The following is an 18,344-nucleotide window of genomic DNA, read 5'->3' as shown; positions in this document are numbered from 1 at the left end:
ACCCAAGGCCTCAGTTTCCTTACAGATTGCTCTATTAACAGCTTTCAGAAAGAAATAAAAACTGCCCACATATTCAGGACAGAGAACTCAGTTTTTTATTCTTTATTCATTCATTTATTCATTCACTTGTTTAAATATTTAGTGATCATTACAGTTACAGTTTGGGCATTTGCCCCCTCCTAATCTCATGTCGAAATTAGATTCCCAGTGTTGGAGGTGGGGCCTGGTCCTGGTGGGAGGTGTTTGGGTTATAGGGGCAGATCCCTCATGAAAGACTTGGTGCTGTTCTAGAGGTAATGAGTGAGTTCTTGCTCTACTAGTTCTCAGCAGAACTGATTGTTAAAAATAGCCCAGCATCTTCCTCATTCCCTCTCTCTCTTCCCTCCTCTCTGGCCATGTCCCTTCACCATCTGCCATGAGTGCAAGCTTTCTGAAGCCCTCACCAGAGGCAGATGCTGGCACCATGCTTCTTACACAGCCTGCAGAGCCATGAGCCAAATAAATCTTTTTTTGTTACAAATTACTCAGCCTTGAGTATTACTTTATAGCAATGCAAAACGAGCTAAAACAACTACTATGTGAACACTGTGCTATTGATTCTTCACATCTAAGTAATAACTACTCGAGATTTCCAGTTCAAAACCCTCATCCAGACTAGACTGCATTCAATGAAAGAAAAATAGATGAATTAAAAAAAATCATCACCAACAAATATGCTATCAAAAAGATACAGTCTACTGTCTAGTAAACTACTAAAAGATATTTACACTTATAGAAGAAAATTGGCATAGAATAAAAGCTTAATTTCCTCAATAACAACATATTTCAAAATGAAAGAAAATAACATAGTACATGCTATGTTAGAAAGCCCTTCTTTTACTTGGTTTACCACATAACATTATCTATTCTATTCAAATATACATGCAAAAGAATTTTAATCTAAAAGAAATCTCAGAAATAATCTTGTTCAGTATTTTCTAAATTTTAGTCATTTGTGTACCACCTTTATGATTTTTATATCCATGTACCATATGTATTATTTAATAGTTTAAAAGCCAATTCATCTTTTAAAACTTAAATGAGTTTCTTTTATAGATGTTAACCATAAATATAAATTCACTGAAAAAAACATGTTATTAAATTCTATATGAATACCATTGCTTATGGAAAACTCTAAGCTGAAGTTCGGTTAAAAAGGGAGATTATTAGTGAGGTTTTAAATGGTAATAATTGCTTTCCCTCTTACATTTCCTAAGAGTTTGAAACCAACTGAAAAAGAGAGAGAAATAAAATGACAATCAAAATATCAGCTTGATAACCAATATCGATGAATTGCAGAATGTGATTTTGTGGTTTGGATTTATGGCTTCGTGGACTTTCTCATAGTTGCCATCCTGTCCTAAGCAAAGTTTGTCAACCAAAGCCTATTACATGGTAGAAGAGAAGTGCCTTGAGTATGGGCCACACCATGAGAGAAGTCGGAAAGGGCTGTGCCTCACATGTTTGGTTCCTCCTCCCAAACTTGCCAGTTGGATAACACATTGATTTCGTTCCAAGTGCAAGGGAAATGAGGTCAACAGAAAGAGCAAAAAAGCATTTCTGTACTTTTTCCTTCTAAGGGAATTAATTTCGCTTCTGTAGAAACTTTTTTTCTTCTTACTTTCATTGTTCTGTGTGACTCTTATGTGGAAACTCTTGAGGAGTATAAAATTCATAGTACCTGTTCACTCTCACCCCTACCCTACCCCCACAACCAAACAATTATCCAGTGTTAGAGAACTATTAAAGATATCTTAATACCAAACTGAGACTTTCTTTTTGATGTAATCAGAAAGACTGAAAAAGGAGTGACTTTCTTACTATATGATTCAATGTTTATTTTAACGTTTTATCAAGGCACTGCCTAAAGTAATCTCATATGCCACCTAAAATTATCTCTAGTAATCTTTCAGAGTTTGGGAAACAAAGGTTTATTCAAACTTTCATTTTACAGAGGAAATAGACTAAGAGAGATTATAAGAAATTCTCAAAGGTAATATTGTTAATAAAATGGCCAAGATCAGACCCTAATGTTTACTCATTACTTATGCTACAACCTACTTTATGAAACCTACATATTTGTTTGGTTTTATTTTGAATTGAAAATTAATAATTGTATATGTATTTTTATGGGGTTCAATGTGGTGTTTTGATATTTGTATACATTGTAGAAAGATTACATCAAGCTAATTAACATATCCATTATTTCACCAACTTATCCTTCTTTTGTAATCAGAACATCAGAAATAAATTTTTAGCAATTTTAAAATATACATTATTATTAACTGTGGTCACCATGCAGTACCACAGACCACTAAAACGTATTCCTACAGTTTAACTGAAACTTTGGACCCTTTCATCAACATCTCTCCTTTCCCCATCCCCTTCCACACCATCCCCCCACCACAGCAGGCACTGGTTATCACCTTTCTACTCTTTCTATGAGATCAACGTTTTTAGATATCACATGTAAGTGAGATCATACAGTATTTGTCTTTCTGTGACTGGCTTATTTAACTGTCAGAACTAATGAACAAATTCAGTAAAGTTGCAGGTTACAAAATCAACATACAAAAATCAATAGTGTTTCCCTACACTAACAACAAACTATTCCAAAAGGAAATTAAGGGAACAATCCCATTTACAATAGCATCAAAAAATAAAACAGGAGGAAATTTAACCAAGGAGGTGAAAATCCATACACTGAAAACTTATAAAATATTGACAAAAGATATTAAAAAGACAAATAAAAAAAGATGTACCGTGTTCATGGATTGGAAGAACTAATATTATTAAAATGTCCACATTATCTGTATTAGTCCATTTTCACACTGCTATAAAGAACTGCCTGAGATTGGGTAATTTATAAAGAAAAAAGGTTTAATTGACTCACAGTTCAGCATGGCTGGGGAGGCGTCAGGAAACCTATAATCCTGGAAGAAGGCGAAGGGAAAGCAAGGCACCTTCTACACAAGGTGGCAGGAAGGAGAAGTGCCAAGTGAAGAGGGAAGAGCCCCTGATAAAACCATCAGGTCTTGTGATAACTCACTATCATTAGAACAGCATGGGGGAAACCACCCCCATGATTCAATTACATCCACCAGGTCTCTTGACATGTGGGGATTATGGGAATTACAATTCAAGATGAGATTTGGATGGGGATGTAAAGCATAACCATATCACTATCCAAAGCAATCTACAGATTCAATACAATCCCTATCAAAATTCCAATGTCATTTTTCACAGAAATAGAAAAAACAATCCTAACATATGTATGAATTCACTAAAAAACCCAAATAGTCAAGGCAATCTTAAGCAAAAAGAACAAAGCTGGAGGCACCAGACCCACTTGATTTGAAAATATAAAGCTACTGTAATCAAAACAGCATGGTACTGGCATAAAAACAGACATATCGACCAATGGAACAGAACTGAAAGCCCAGAAATAAACCCAAGTATTTATGGTCAATTGATTTTTGACAAAGGTGCCAACACACAATGCAAAAAGGCTCTTCAATAAATAGTATTGGGAAAACTGGATATGCAGAGGAATGAAAGTGAACTTTTATACTATATACAAAAATCAACTCAAAATGGTTATAAGACTTTAAGATCTGAAACTATACAACTATAGGAAGAAAACAGGAAAAGCTTCATGACAGTGGTCTGGGCAACAATTTCTTGGAAAGAACTCCAAAAGCACAGGCAGCAAAAGCAAAAATAGACAAATGGAATTGAATAAAAATAAAAGGTTCTGTACAGCAAAGAAAACGAGAGTGAAGAGATAATCCATGAATTGGAAAAAAAATTTGCAAGCCATACACCCAACAAAGGGCTAATATCTATAATAATAAGCAACTCAATCAACAATAGCAAGAAAGCAAATAATCCAATTTAAAAATGGGCAAAGGATCTGAACAGATATTTCTCAAAAGAAGAGATACTAATGGTCAACAGATATATGGAAAAAAATGCTCTTTAATCATGAGAGAAATGCAAATTAAAACTGCAATGAGTTATCACCTCACACCTGTTAGAATAGCTATTACCAAAAAGACAATAACAAGTGGTGGCGAGGATGTGCAGGAAAGGGAACCTTTGTACACTATTGGTGGGAATGTAAATCAGTTCAGCCATTTTAGAATCTATATTTAAAAAAAAAAAATTTAAGTATGGCCAGTTTAATCAAGAGAGCCCTGCCATTCCATCAAGACTTTAAGGCTCTAAAAGAATACACTGTACCAACCTTCCAGCAAGAAAATGTTTCATATGTAAAAATCATACATAAGTTAGCACTATACATTTATAAAGAATCAGTAGAAACTAGCCCCGTTCAACATGAATTAATATGGTTATTACTGATTATTTCAGGAACCTTTTCAAGTCTGTCCCCATGCTATGGTCTGAATGTTTATTTTCCCCCCAATATGTTGGATCCCTACTTCCCAAGGTGATGGTATTAGGAGGTCTCTGGGAGGTAATTAAGTCATAAGAGCAGGCAAAACCCTCATGAATGGGATTAATAACCTTTTAAAGGAGACCCCAGAGAACTTGTTTGCCCCTTCTACCACGTGAGGATACAGCACAAAGGTATCACCCATAAGGAAGCAGGCCCTCATCAGACACTGAATCTGTTGGTGCCAACAGTCTTTAGAACTACAGGAAATAAATTGCTGTTGATTACAGGCCACCCAGTTTATAGTATTTTGTTATAGCAGCCCAAACGGACTGACACTCCTCTGGTTAATAATCCTGTTTTATAAGGTCATTCATTCTCTTTACTAAGGACAGGTAACACTCTTATCTGCCCTTAGCAAAGGGGAGATCGCTGAAACCCATAGTCTTGCTGGAGGCTGGAGCAGAGAGGCACATCAAGCAAAATATATGAAGGCAAATGCCTATGCATGCAGTCTTTGACCGTATCATGTAGTGGCTGAGAGTATGGGCTTTGGAATCACAAAAACTGGTGTCCAAATCCTCTATCACTTACCAGTTGTGTGACCTTAAAGAAGTTATATTTAACTTCATCCCAGTTTCTTCATCTGGAAAATGGCATTAATATTAGCACCATACTCATCTATAAAATGGGACTGATAATAGTATCTTACTCATCAAGTTATTTTAAGGATGAAATAAAATGTTACATGTAGAAAGCTTAGCACAATGGCTGACACAAAGTAATTCTCAAAAAATGTTAGTTCTTTATTCTGGGGCCGATTCTGCTGAACAATTCTCAATAAGCCAGCTATAGTTTGATCTAGGAAGAGATTATTTGCCAAAATATATTATCTGAAAAATATATGAAAGGACCCCATTTCAGTGAGCACTTTATGCCCAAAGTATATCTAATTCATGCCGTTTACCACAGACAATAAAACAATGAGCAGTTTTTACCTTTTCAAAATATTCAATAAATGACTACAATGAAGAGTAGGGACTCCTAGCTACTGTAAAGTTCTGACATTCTGTCATCACTACCTTGATTTGACCAAAACCCTGTTCTGTACTGAAACAGAGAATAGCAGCTACTTGTCTAAAACAGTAACACTTTCTGCTCATATTACAGCAAGGGATTTGTATGTTTAATTTATATCTACAAAGACTATCTGGACTTCTGGGATACACATTTTCTTTAACAGTGTATAGCCAAGTATGACTCCGATTAGGTTCTTAGAGAACTATCAAAGAGTTTTTAGAGGAGGCAAGAGTAAAAGGAGATCAAGGCTGAAAGCTAACTAGCTATGGTGAGACCTTTAGAGGGATGGGGGAGCTTTTTAAATTTAACTTGGACACAAAAGACGACCATTTAAAACGAACACAGAAATGTGTAAGGTCTATTCTTTGGGATTTCAACAATGATGACATAAATATTTATATCCTCATTTAATGACAGAGATCTGTTTTCACTTAAAATACGGAGGAAAGATATGTTATACTATTAAAAAGTGAACATCTAGGCTACTTTCCTTTTGTTTTTCAGCCACTGTGGCCTGTAGAGATCTCTTCTTGAACTTGAATGAGCAACTATGGCCTGTCATATGAATTCTATCACTGCTCTACTTAGTCAACAACTCGAAAGACTATTATTACTGTCAACTTGAAGCCTCCAACCAACTGAATAAAAAGTTCTAAATTGAATCATATGAAACATAGTGCAGTGTTAGCAACATTCTTAAGAATTAGCATATCACACTCTGGGAATGACTGTGCAGCATTCTCATGAGGTACCTGCTGCTTTTAACAGCAACAGACATGCCTTGCAAAGGCAGCTAAACTCATGGTTAACTCATCTCAATGATATTCTGACACAACTTAACTCTGGGTTGGGGACCAGAAGAATGGCTAATGGAAAACAGGTAATATCTTAGTGAGTTATGCAGTTCAGGACAAGGCAGGCAAGACAGTGTCAAAAGAAAAAAGACAAAAGAGGTTTGTTTGCTTCATGCCACTATACAGAAGGCTCCCTGAAGTCACTCTTAATATTTCTAAAACAAATTTAGCCATTTAACTTATAAACATATAAAAGCTGCTTTGCCAAGAAGTTGCAGACTACAGACAGCTTGCTGATAAAGGGGATACTGCCAACAGTCTCTTTGATGATTCATAAGGCCCTATAAGTCCATGGCTAGACGTTTGAGGGAGTTTTTTGTTTGTTTGTTCTATTTTTTTTAATAAGTTAGTACTTTCTCCTAACTTAGAACCTCCTTCCGGCTCAAAGGATCGCAAAGATACTAGAACAGCTTCTCTTCATTGGCAAGAAACAAGAATATAGGAACAGAAAGCAGTAGGAAGGCAAGGCTTAATTTCATCAAATTTACCCAAGAGCTAAATTCCAGCCTCACTTTCCTCCATTGCCCTATTTAAAAAAAAAAAATCACAATTCCACTCTTAGTTCCTCTTATTCCTTCACTACATGTCATGCCCCCTTGAAAGAAATAGCCAGGGGGGAGGTTCTCAAGGCCTTTTATTTCTTGAGAATCCCTGAAAGAGAGGACTAGAATAAGCAGGTATGCCATCAGGATCTCGCAGGATGAAGCCGTCTGTCAGTATACTGGATTCCTTTTTGCTCTGGGTGAATTTTACAGCTGCCTCTGTAATTAGCATACTTGAGGAGTTACGAATGAGATGTTTCACAATGGATTTAAGGCTATTTGTAATTTTTCTGCTAAATTATCATCCAATTATGTTAAATCAGGGAGACCTATTGGGTTTCTTCATTATATGTAAAGGTCAATACCCTAAGATACAAGAATTATTAAGTAGAAATTCTGGCCACACCATAAGAGAAGAAAATGAAAACGCAGAGTCATGTTAAAGGAAGCAAAAACAAAACACTTAAGATTTCTGTGGAATATGAGGAAAGAGGGCAGTTAGTGTAACACTGTATAGCTTAATTTAGTATTGCATAGCTAAAGTGCTGTACAAATTGCTGATAAAACAGACGTACATCTTAGCCTACTAAAACAGGAACTGGAGCAGCAAATTTCCCTAGTATCATAAATTCCACCAATCTAAAAAGTACCAGTAGCTCCAATGGTCACCCTACCATTACACTTGCATCTTTAACTCTTGCTGCCATCTCAGACTGCAGAATGTATCTTCTTCCCCAACTGACTATGCTTCCATTGCGGAAGAAAGATGATGGGGTGTGGAGTATGGTCTTATGTGCCAAACCACAGCTGCTACTGTCACTGCTACTGATGATCTGACATAGGTCACTCCACTCTCCCTTCCTTTTGGGCTGTGTAAAATCTCTAGCAAGAGAGCTAATTAATACTTTACAATCTATAGCTTCTGGTGGCATAGCTGAAACAAATAGTGTAAAGGTATTACTCAAAAAAATGGCTATATTTTACTCTTTTGGGTTTAATTGGGAAGAAGAGGTGATATCCATAAATGAAGAAAAAGAACTATGAAGCAAAAGGCATGAAACCTTAACTAACAGAGCATGCAAGTGGGAGGAGAGAAGATATATGTAGCAAACAGGGCAAGGAGGAGATGTCTGATATGGTGGGAAGGAGTCTTTGGCTTGCCATTGCTTTAAAAGACAATGCTTTGTACAGATTTGATACTTGACATTATGTTTCTCATACAATTTCTCATTTGAGCTTAAAACAAAGACAGTATCATGACAACTTTCTTTAGAACTTGGACTAGAATTTACAAAGAAAGACTTCTGCCACTCCTTGCCTAGAAGGTTACTTAAAATTTTCTACCCTAGGCCAGGCGCGGTGGCTCACGTCTGTAATCCCAGCACTTTGGGAGGCCAAGGCGGGTGGATCATGAGGTCAAGAGATCAAGACCATCCTGGCCAACAGGGTGAAACCCCGTTTCTACTAAAAATACAAAAATTAGCTGGGCGTGGTGGCACGCACCTGTAGTCCCAGCTACTTGGGAGGCTGAGTAGCTGAGGCAGGAGGATCACTTGAACCTGGGAGGTGGAGGTTGCAGTGAGCCGAGATGGTGCCATTGCACTCCAGCCTGGCGACACACCGAAACTCCATTTAAAAAAAAAAAAAACACAAAAATTTCTACCCTATGTAACACGCGTCTCAACCTGTAGACAGTTATTTATCAGTAGGCCACAACATCTTACCTGGTAGCTCCAAATCATTTTACCATAATCCTATATTCACCTGAGGTCATAAAGGTTCTGGCAGGGATGAAGGGCCAGACTCTTTTTTTTCCATATACTACTTCACCTTTTCTCAATGAGCCATGCTATAAGATGCTTCTAACATAGCCGCTGCATTTATACCTCCTTGTCCCAGCTCTCTATTAGCAACTGGAATTAAGAGTTAACAGTTATTGAGAACCAACTGTATGCGAGGTACTACACTAAATGTTTCCAACGCATTATCTCAATTAATCCGCAAAGTTGTGATGAGGTACTTTCTTGTTCCCCATTTTTTTTTTTTGAGATGGAGTTTTGCTCTTGCTGCCCAGGTTGGAGTGCAACACCATGATCTCAGCTCACAGCAACCTCTGCCTCCCGGGTTCAAGCGATTCTCCTGCCTCAGCCTCCTGAGTAGCTGGGATTACAGGCGTGTACCACCATGCCCAGCCAATCTTGTATTTCTAGTACAGACAGGGTTTCTCCATGTTGGTCAGGCTGGTCTTGAACTCCCAACCTCAGGTGATCTGTCCACCTTGGCCTCCCAAAGTGCTGGGATTACAGGCGTGAGCCACCACGCCCGGGCTCTTGTTCCCATTTTATAGCTGAGGTTAAGCACCTTATTTAAGGTCACTCAGCTAGGAGTCAGAGACAGGAGTTGAATCCAGACATTCTGATTCCAGAATCTTTAGTCCTATTCCATTCCCACTCCATTATCATAGTTTCAGTGAGAATCAAAATGACTCTTCATGGAATAAAAAAGGGAGAGGCGAGGTGGCTACTCCAGGTGTGAGTTTAAATAGCATGATAAAAGGAGGGGCTCTAGAGAAGTTCCTATGGGTAAGATACAAATTTTTTTCTATAATGTGTACTAGATCTAGGAATTTACATAAATGATATAAACTTCAAACATGCATCATCATGTATAGCCATATAAAGCAATTAGTGGATGTGAATTGTGGCTTAACAACTTCATAAATTGTCATTTTGGGTTCATACTGGGATCCCCAAAGAAAGAAAAATAATAGCTAAAGACAGCTTATCTCAAATTTAATTTATTTGTATGACACATTTAGGGTGCATTTTAGTTATTTTAAAGCTCATGGTTAAGAGTTAATAATACCCTTAGAGAATGAGAATCAGCTGTCCTGTGACAGTCGTATTTTCTAATAATTATGTAAAATTACATAATAAGCTTTCCATGAAGGAAAAATAGCTTACTTTGGGACAGAAAACCTAGGAGCAAATTTATCATAAAGAGGTTTATTAAACTTGTAAACCACTCTTCCTATTATCTATTTAAACACTTACTTCTAACTATTAAACATTAAAGCACACACATTTTGCTTCCGTCCTTAAATATATTTCCTCCTTTAATTTCTTAAGTGACATAATTAGGGATAAAAAATTTCAGTTTACTCATGAAGACCTTATAAATTAAAGTATCTACTCTTGATGATATGATCCAAAATTTGGGATATAACAACTGATGGTATCCAAAATGAATCACAAGATGAATACAAATATTTTATGTTTTCAGAAATAAATTTCAACCCTGATTATCATTAAAATTAACATTATTCTTGTCAGTGAAATTTATAAAAGATTAAAAAGATTAGAGAAAGAACTTTTAGAGGGGATGCAAAATGATTTTAAAGTTAATTCAACAGATCACTAAGTTGGACACACATACATGATGTGTTATGTATAAATATGTGTGGTTCAACCACTGCAGCTCAAAGAATGGTCTAATAAAGAAGACAAATCATTTTATTTAAAAGAGTGGAGATCCCCCCAAATGACAATAGGATGATTCTCTTCTATCTAAAAAGATGAATGCTGAGAGGCAGTATGTTCAAAGCTTACAAAAATCCAAATATTTGGATGGGGGTTCAAGAATGTGTTAATTAAATCTTAGAATTAGGACCCTTTCATTGAAAGTAGTTTAAGAGGCCGGGTGTGGTGGCTCACGCCTGTAATCCCAGCACTTTGGGAGGCCAATGCGGGCGGATCACGAGGTCAGGAGATTGAGACCATCCTGGCTAACACGGTGAAACCCCGTCTCTACTAAAAACAAAAAAAATACAAGAAACTAGCCAGGTGTGGTGGCGGGTGCCCGTAGTCCCAGCTACTCGGGAGGCTGAGGCAGGAGAATGGCGTGTACACAGGAGGCGGAGGTTGCAGTGAGCCAAGATTGAGCCACTGCACTCCAGCCTGGGCAACAAAGCAAGACTCCGTCTCAAAAAAAAAAAAAAAAGAAAGAAAGCAGTTTAAGAGCATGTAAAATAAAACATCGTTTTATACAATATGCAAAATTCTTACAGAACTAATTATCACAACAGAATATGAAAGTCAGAGATGATATGTTTGGGGGAAAATATGAATATTCAGGCCTTGATGTCATGGATAGCAACCATATGTCCTACAAAGTCACTGAGAATCACTGTTAATCAGAGTAGTGAATGGAATGAATCAGTGATATAACCCAAAATGCTCTTCTTAGGCTTCAATGCACAGGAAACAACATATACAACATAATCAGACTGTTACATTTTGGCTCTAACTGATGCATTTTCTTAGTGTACCAACAAATTATTTCTTTTCCTTGCAGTATTGGAGATAAGAGGTAGATATACCACAGAAACCAGAAAAGTATAAGAAGAGGAAAAACAGAATATTACTTATGCCTGATAAATGCTACCTGCTGGGTTAGTCTAGAATATATAATTCATAAAGAATACTGGAGTTCAGAAGTTAGTACTACATGGAACGTAACTTGTGTATGATTATTTCCTCTAACCTATATTAAAAAACCAGTAAATATTCTTTGAGAATGGTGTTAGTCAAGGTTCACTGGTTGTAAGGAATAAAAACCTAGACAAATTAGCTCAAATGAAAAGAAAGATTACTGAAAGCATACAATGGAATTGCCAAGAGATGAAGAGCAGAAAGTGTAACTGATCTTCCCGCAATGAGAAATCTGCAATTCTTACCCATTTCTATGTGGCTGTGGGGTCTGGGTGGGTCTGCTATACTCTCCTTTCTGCTAAGCGACTTATCTCTTGCTCACAGCCCACCTTGTAGGTATCAGCATCAGTCTACAAGATTTTACAGCTTAGTCTCACCTCCATGTAAACTAGAGTCCCTATTTTGTAATGATTCTAACACTAGGACCATGTGCTGAGCAGTGTGCTACATGCTTAGAAATATTATTTCTTTTAATTGCCAGAACAATCCTATGGGGCAAGTACACTTACAGATGACCAGTGAAGGAGACAGAATCCAGACCAGTCAGACTCCAGAGTTGGAGGGCTCAACTACCAGGTTACATTACCTCTAAACAGGGAATTTTATTGGCAGAGCCCAGCCTAAAGGATTAGTTTCCCAGGGTTAGGAACAGGTGTGAATGGGCATATGTTTCTGCATGGGCCCATGTGTGTGTGTGTGTGTGTGTGTGTGTGTGTGTGTGTGTGTGTAGAAGGGAGGGAGTGTTTACATGACATACACAAGACAGCGGGGGGTGTGTGTGTGTGTGTGTGTAGAAGGGAGGGAGTATTTACATGACATACACAAGACAGCGAGAGGTGTATTCCTCAAACAGATTCTATTAGATGGGCTGTGGAGAGTTAATAATTAGTATTCCTGGTCCCGACATTTGATATATACTCCACACAGAAGTGGTACAGTAAACCTTTGGCTTTCAGGAATTAAAATTTTCAGAAATTTAACTCTCAGAGGTATCTCAATCACTGCATTTAGCAAACTGCATGTTTTTATGTGTATCTGTCTCCCCCATAAGTCTGGAACAAGGACATAAACATAAACCTATTCATTTTGTTGCCTTAGTAACTACCACTATTGCAGGCAAACAAAAAGCACAAAATAAATGCGTAATTGAATAAATGAACTTAATAATATAACGTGCCGTACCTAACAGGGATCCCACAGTTTGTTACAGGAAATAATCGCTTACCTAGACAATAGATGAGCCTATCATCCAGCATCACAACTGCATCATTCTTGGTAATTTTTGAGATTTGCAAATGCCACAGTTTTATTACTTTACGATGCAAAACGTTAATATTACTCAGGTTCTTCTACCTTTATTTAAGAACTTTACCAGTTTCTTAGATAATAGTTTAAGACCTCAAATACCTACAAAAAGGGAATATAAATACTTGCTAAGCTACATGGACACTTCTATTCTTCTCACTGCTTGCACAATACTTCAGAAATATATAGGTCTTCTGCCTTAGACCCATCAACTATTTCATAAATACATACTGCTGAAATAGTACATGACAGGAAAAGAGATATTATTCTTGTTTTTGTTAATTTTATTATTTTACTGTACATTTTTCCAGGCAGTTGACTCTAATTTCCTGGAACCAAAGAATGATCTTTGAGGGTTTCGATAAACATTATAGAATCTATATTTTAGTTATTAAGTAATGTAAGAAGTTATGGTTAATTTTTATATGAAGTGCAGAGCCAGATGAAATTATGCTAGGCAAGTATTATTGCTAGAATGTCTGTCCCTCCATTCAGAATTTTGTAGGTTTCATATTGAAATAAATAATGAAATTCATTTATAAGAATCTCACTTGGAATATTTCTACACATTATAATAATAGAAGTTACAAAAATTAAACATTACATTTAAAACCAACTTATTTTCATATCCTTTTTTTTTTTTTGAGATGGAGTTTCGCTCTTGTTGTCCAAGCTGGAGTGGAATGGTATGATCTCAGAATGGCGTGATCTCAGCTCACTGCAACTTCCACCTCCTGGGTTCAAGTGATTCTCCTGCCTCAGCCTCTGGAGTAGCTGGGATTACAGGAATGTGCCACCACTCCCAGCTAGTTTTTCGTATTTTTAGTAGAAATGGGGTTTCACCGTGTTAGCCAGGATGGTCTTGAATTCCTGATCCACCTGCCTCACTCAGGTGATCCACCCGCCTCACTCCTGACCGCAGGTGATCCACCTGCCTTGGCCTCCCAAAGTGCTGGGATTACAGGCCACAGGCGTGAGCCACCGCACCTGGCCTCATATTCCTTTTTATAGCTGTTTGTGATCATTACTATCATTATAATAAAATATAATTGTACTTTTCTTCAGTTCCAGAGAATTTTCACATTTTAGCTCAATTTATACTCAACAGATCCTTAACAATGCATGGCCTAAAGGAAAGCTAGTTTACCAGAGCTTAATCTACTGGGGTTTTATCAAAGCCTAACCCACCAGGGGGAAGAGAAATACCCAATTCAGGTTTACTAAAAGACTGAGACCTAACCATATTACTACAGAATACTTCCTCCTCCCCACAAACCATACCATCACATCAATAAGGGTGATGAACAATAATGAGAAATCGCAGCTAAAAGAACTGTCTATTTTAGGAGTCTCTAAAAGGCCTAAAGACAAGGGAGACAAAAACAAGGACACTAGAAGAAATTTTAGCATCTGATACCACAGCTATGGCTAACAGTAAGCACACCCCAACTCCTAGCCAGATAAACACAAAACTTCATACTAACAGCCTATCTACTTCAGTTCCTTTTTATCCAATACCTCACATTTGGCTTTCAATAAAAACATTACAAGGCATGCTAAAAGGCAAAAAATATAGTCTGAAGATACAAACCCTCAGAACCAGACTCCGATATTGCAGAGAGTTTGCAATTAACAGGCTGGGAATTTAACTATGAATAATATGCTAAAAACCTAATAATAAACAAATGGACAACATGCAAGAACAGATGAGTAAGGTAGGCAGAGAGATGGAAACTCCAAGGAAAAAAAAATTTTTTAAATGCTAGAAATAAAAAAACACCATAACAGAAATGAAGAACGCCTTTAATGGCCTCAGTAGTAGGTTGGATATGACCAAGGAAAGAATCAGCTTAAAGATATGTAAACATAAACTTACAAAACTGAATTAAAAGGATGGAACAGAATATCCAAGAACTGTGGGACAATTTACAAAAGGTGGACATACATGTAATGGGAGTACCAGAGAAGAAAGAAAAAGAAAAAATTTCTGAAATAATAATGCCTGAGAATTTTCCAAAATTAATGAGAGACACTAAACCATGAATCTATAAAACCTAGAGAACATCAAGTATCCGTACAAAAAACAAACAAACAACAACAAAAAACCCCAAAGAAATAAAACTACACCTAAGAATAACATATTCAAACTGCAAAAAGTCAGAAAAAAATTTTGAAAAACGCTGGGCTGGAGGAACCTTATCTAGAGAGGAAAAATAATTACATGTGCCTTCTCTTCAGGAATCATGCAAGCAAGAAGAGAGTGGAATAGAATAAAGATGTTTGAATTCTTTTGAAAGAATAAAACCACCCATTTAGAATTCTGCATTCTGCAATATTTCTCCTTCACTTTTGAAGGATAATTAAGAATTTCTCAGATAAACAAAACAGGAAATTTGTTGCTAGCTTCAGAGAGAAGGAAAATTACATAGATCATAAACTCAAATATGTATAAAGAAGAGTGTTAGAGAGGTATAAATGAAATCTTTTTTAAGTTCTTAATTTACCTACAGTGTATTCAAAATAATGCTAGCAACAATGTATTTGGTGATCATAGCTTATGCATAACTAACATGAATGATAGCAATGCTTTAAGGGATGGGAGAGATAAATTAGGAATACTCTGTTATAAGGTCTTGGCATTATATATCCCATGAAGGGATATATAAAGTTATTTGAAAGTGGATTTGGATTTGTTGTAAATATATATTGCAAGCTCTGGGGCAACCACTAAAAGAAGTTATAATTGATATGCTAAGACATAATAAAAAATGGAATCATTATAAAATGACCCATTAAAACCAGAGAAGGCAGAAAACTAGAGGAAGATAAAAAAGGACACAAAAATAGGGCAACAAATAGAAAACAGCCACAATTATAGAAACAACCCAACTATATCAATAACTGCTTTAAATGTAAATAGCCCAAAATACACCAGTTAAGAGGCAGAGACTGTCCAAGTGGATTTAAAAAAAAAAAGAAGACCCAACTACATGTTAGGTACAAAAACCCACTTTAAATGTGAAGACATACACATAGGTTAAAAGTAAAAGGTTGGAGAAAAATACACCATGCTAATACAAATCAAAAGAAAGCTAGAGTAGCTCTACGAATTTCAAATAAAGTAGATTTCAGAGTAAGGAAAATTATCAGCAATATCTTACCTGAGCTCTAATATTGAATAACAAAGTTTTTTAAAAAAATGAACAAAAAACAAATAAATTATCAGCAATAAACAGCATTATATAATGATAGAGGGTTAATTATCCAAGAAGACACAACTATTCCTAATACGTATAATGCACCTAACAACTGACTGTCAAAATATATAAGGTAAAAACTTACAGAATTGCAATGAGAATATACAAATTCACTATTATACTTGGAGACTTCAATACCTGTCTATCAGTAATTGACATAACCAGCAGGGAGAATATTGGTAAAGATACAGTTGAACTGAGAAGCACCATCAATCTAATTGATTTATAGAATACTTCATCTAGCCACAGTAGAATGCACATTCTTCTCAAGTTCACAGGGAACATCTCACCAAGATAAACAATATTCTGGCCTACAAAACACAGCTTGACAAATTTAAAAGAACAGATATCATACAAAGTATGCTCTCAGACCACAATAGAATTAACTAGAAATCATTAACAAAAAGATAGCTGAAGCACTTTGTGTTATTTATAACACAAGAATCAAAGAAATGTCAAGAAATAAAAAATATCTTAAACTAAATGAAAACAAAACATTAAAATTTGTGGAATGTTGCAAAAGCGGTACTTAAATGTAAATTCGTAGCACTGTATACATATAATGAAAAGGAAGAAAAAGCTAAACCCAATTACTTAAGCTTCCATATTAGCAAACTAGAAAAAAGTACAAATTAAATCCAAAGTAAGCAGAAGAAATCAATGAAACTGAAAATAGAAAAACAACAGAGAAAATTAACAAACTGAAAAGCTAGTTCTTTGAAAATATCAGTAAAATGAATAAACCCCTAGTGAGGCTAACTGAGAAAGAAGGGAAGACCCAAATTACTAATATTAGAAATAAAAGACAGGCCACAACAACTAATCACGTGGACATTAAAACGATAATAAAGGAATATTATGGATAACACTGTACCCACAAATTTGATAGCTAACATGAATTGAACCAATTATTTGAAAGATCTACTCTACCAAAATTCACACAAGGAGAATTTGGTAATCTGAATAGGTCTCTATATTGATCAAAGAAATAGAATAAACAATAATTTTCCAAAACAGAAAGCACCACACTCAGATAGTTTCACTGGTGAATTCTACTAAACATTTAAGGAACAAATGATGCCAATTCTGCGTAATTTCTTCCAGAAAACAGAAACAGAAGGAATCCTTCCTAAATCATTCTATGAGGCTAATATTACACTAATACCAAAACCACATAAAGACATCATAAGAAAGAAAACAGACTAATCTCTCATTAATGTAGATGCAAAATCCTCAACAAAATATTAGCAAATCAAACCTAACAATGTATAAAAAGAATTATACACTATGACCAATTGGAATTTATTTCAGACATCCAGTGCTAGTTCATCATCGAAAAATCAATCAAGATAGTCCATCAAATCAACCGGCTAAAGGAGATAAATAATTTAATAATATCAATAGATGCAAGAAAAGTAGTCCACCAAATCCAACACCTATTCATGATTAAAAACTCTCAGCAAGAAAGAACATCTACAAACAACCTACAGCTAACAAACTGCATAATGGTGAGAAACTTGATACCTTCTTCCTAAGTTGGGAACAACACAAGGATGGCCCCTCTCACCATTTCTATGTAACACTAAAAATAAAAGGAGTCAGTCACTAGTGGAAATCAATGGAATAAGACAAAAGAAAGAAAGAAAAGGTATACAGATTGGGAAGGAAGACATAAAACTATCTTTGTTCACAGATGACATGGTCATTTATGTAGGAAATCCCAAGAGTTGGCAACTCGCCCCTGCCCCTCCATCCCCCAAAAAAAACAGCAAAAAAACCCTGCTGGAACTAATAAGTAACTATATCAAGGTTGTACGATACAAGGTTGAAATACAAAAGTCAAATGTGGCTGGGTGCGGTGGCTCATGCCTGTAATCCCAGCACTTTGGGAGGTCGAGGCGGGTAGATCACCTGAGGTCAGGAGTTTGAGACCAGCCTGACCAACATGGTGAAACCCCATCTCTATTAAAACTACGAAAATCAGCCCGGTGTGGTGGCACACGCCTGTAATCCCAGCTACTCGGGAGGCTGAGGCAGGAGAATCAGCTTGCACCCGGGAGGCGGAGGTTGCAGTGAGCCAAGATCAAGCCACTACACTCCAGCCTGGGTGACAGAGCAAGACTCTTGTTTCAAAAAAAAAAAAGTCAAATGTTTTCCTATATACCACCAATGGGCAATGAAATTTAAAACACACCACCATTTACATTAGCACGAGAATGAGAGAGAGAGAGAGAGAGATAAAGGGATGACAGAAGTTAGAGTCTAATAAAATACATTATGAGCTCTGTATGACAAAAATTATAAAACTGAAGAAAGAAACCAAAGAAAATCTAAATAAATAAAGAGCTATTCCAGGTTCATGGACAGAAGACTCAATATTG

General features: G+C 36.4%; 1 protein-coding gene and 1 long non-coding RNA gene across 5 annotated transcripts in view; one reads left to right on the top strand and one right to left on the bottom strand.

Annotated features, from left to right (window-relative positions):
* The window catches only part of FUT8 (fucosyltransferase 8), a 287,886-nt gene that overhangs the window by 30,325 nt on the left and 239,217 nt on the right, over nt 1-18,344 (bottom strand). The gene's annotated exons all lie outside the window — the stretch shown is intronic.
* LOC129049781 (uncharacterized) lies at nt 9,357-18,250 on the top strand. 3 transcript variants are annotated; one of them, XR_008513094.2, is made up of 5 exons: nt 9,357-9,493; nt 11,265-11,361; nt 11,883-11,977; nt 12,602-12,676; nt 13,354-18,250. It is a non-coding gene; the product is annotated as an uncharacterized LOC129049781 (long non-coding RNA). The 3 variants fall into 3 exon arrangements; XR_008513095.2 differs by having other exon boundaries at nt 12,591-12,676; XR_008513093.2 differs by lacking the exon at nt 12,602-12,676.

This window comes from Pongo abelii, chromosome 15, assembly GCF_028885655.2.
Source record: "Pongo abelii isolate AG06213 chromosome 15, NHGRI_mPonAbe1-v2.0_pri, whole genome shotgun sequence".
In the NCBI taxonomy this organism is placed as follows: Eukaryota; Metazoa; Chordata; class Mammalia; order Primates; family Hominidae; genus Pongo; species Pongo abelii.
Note: the sequence above shows the minus strand (reverse complement) of the source record. Positions and strands in the feature narration are given on the sequence as shown.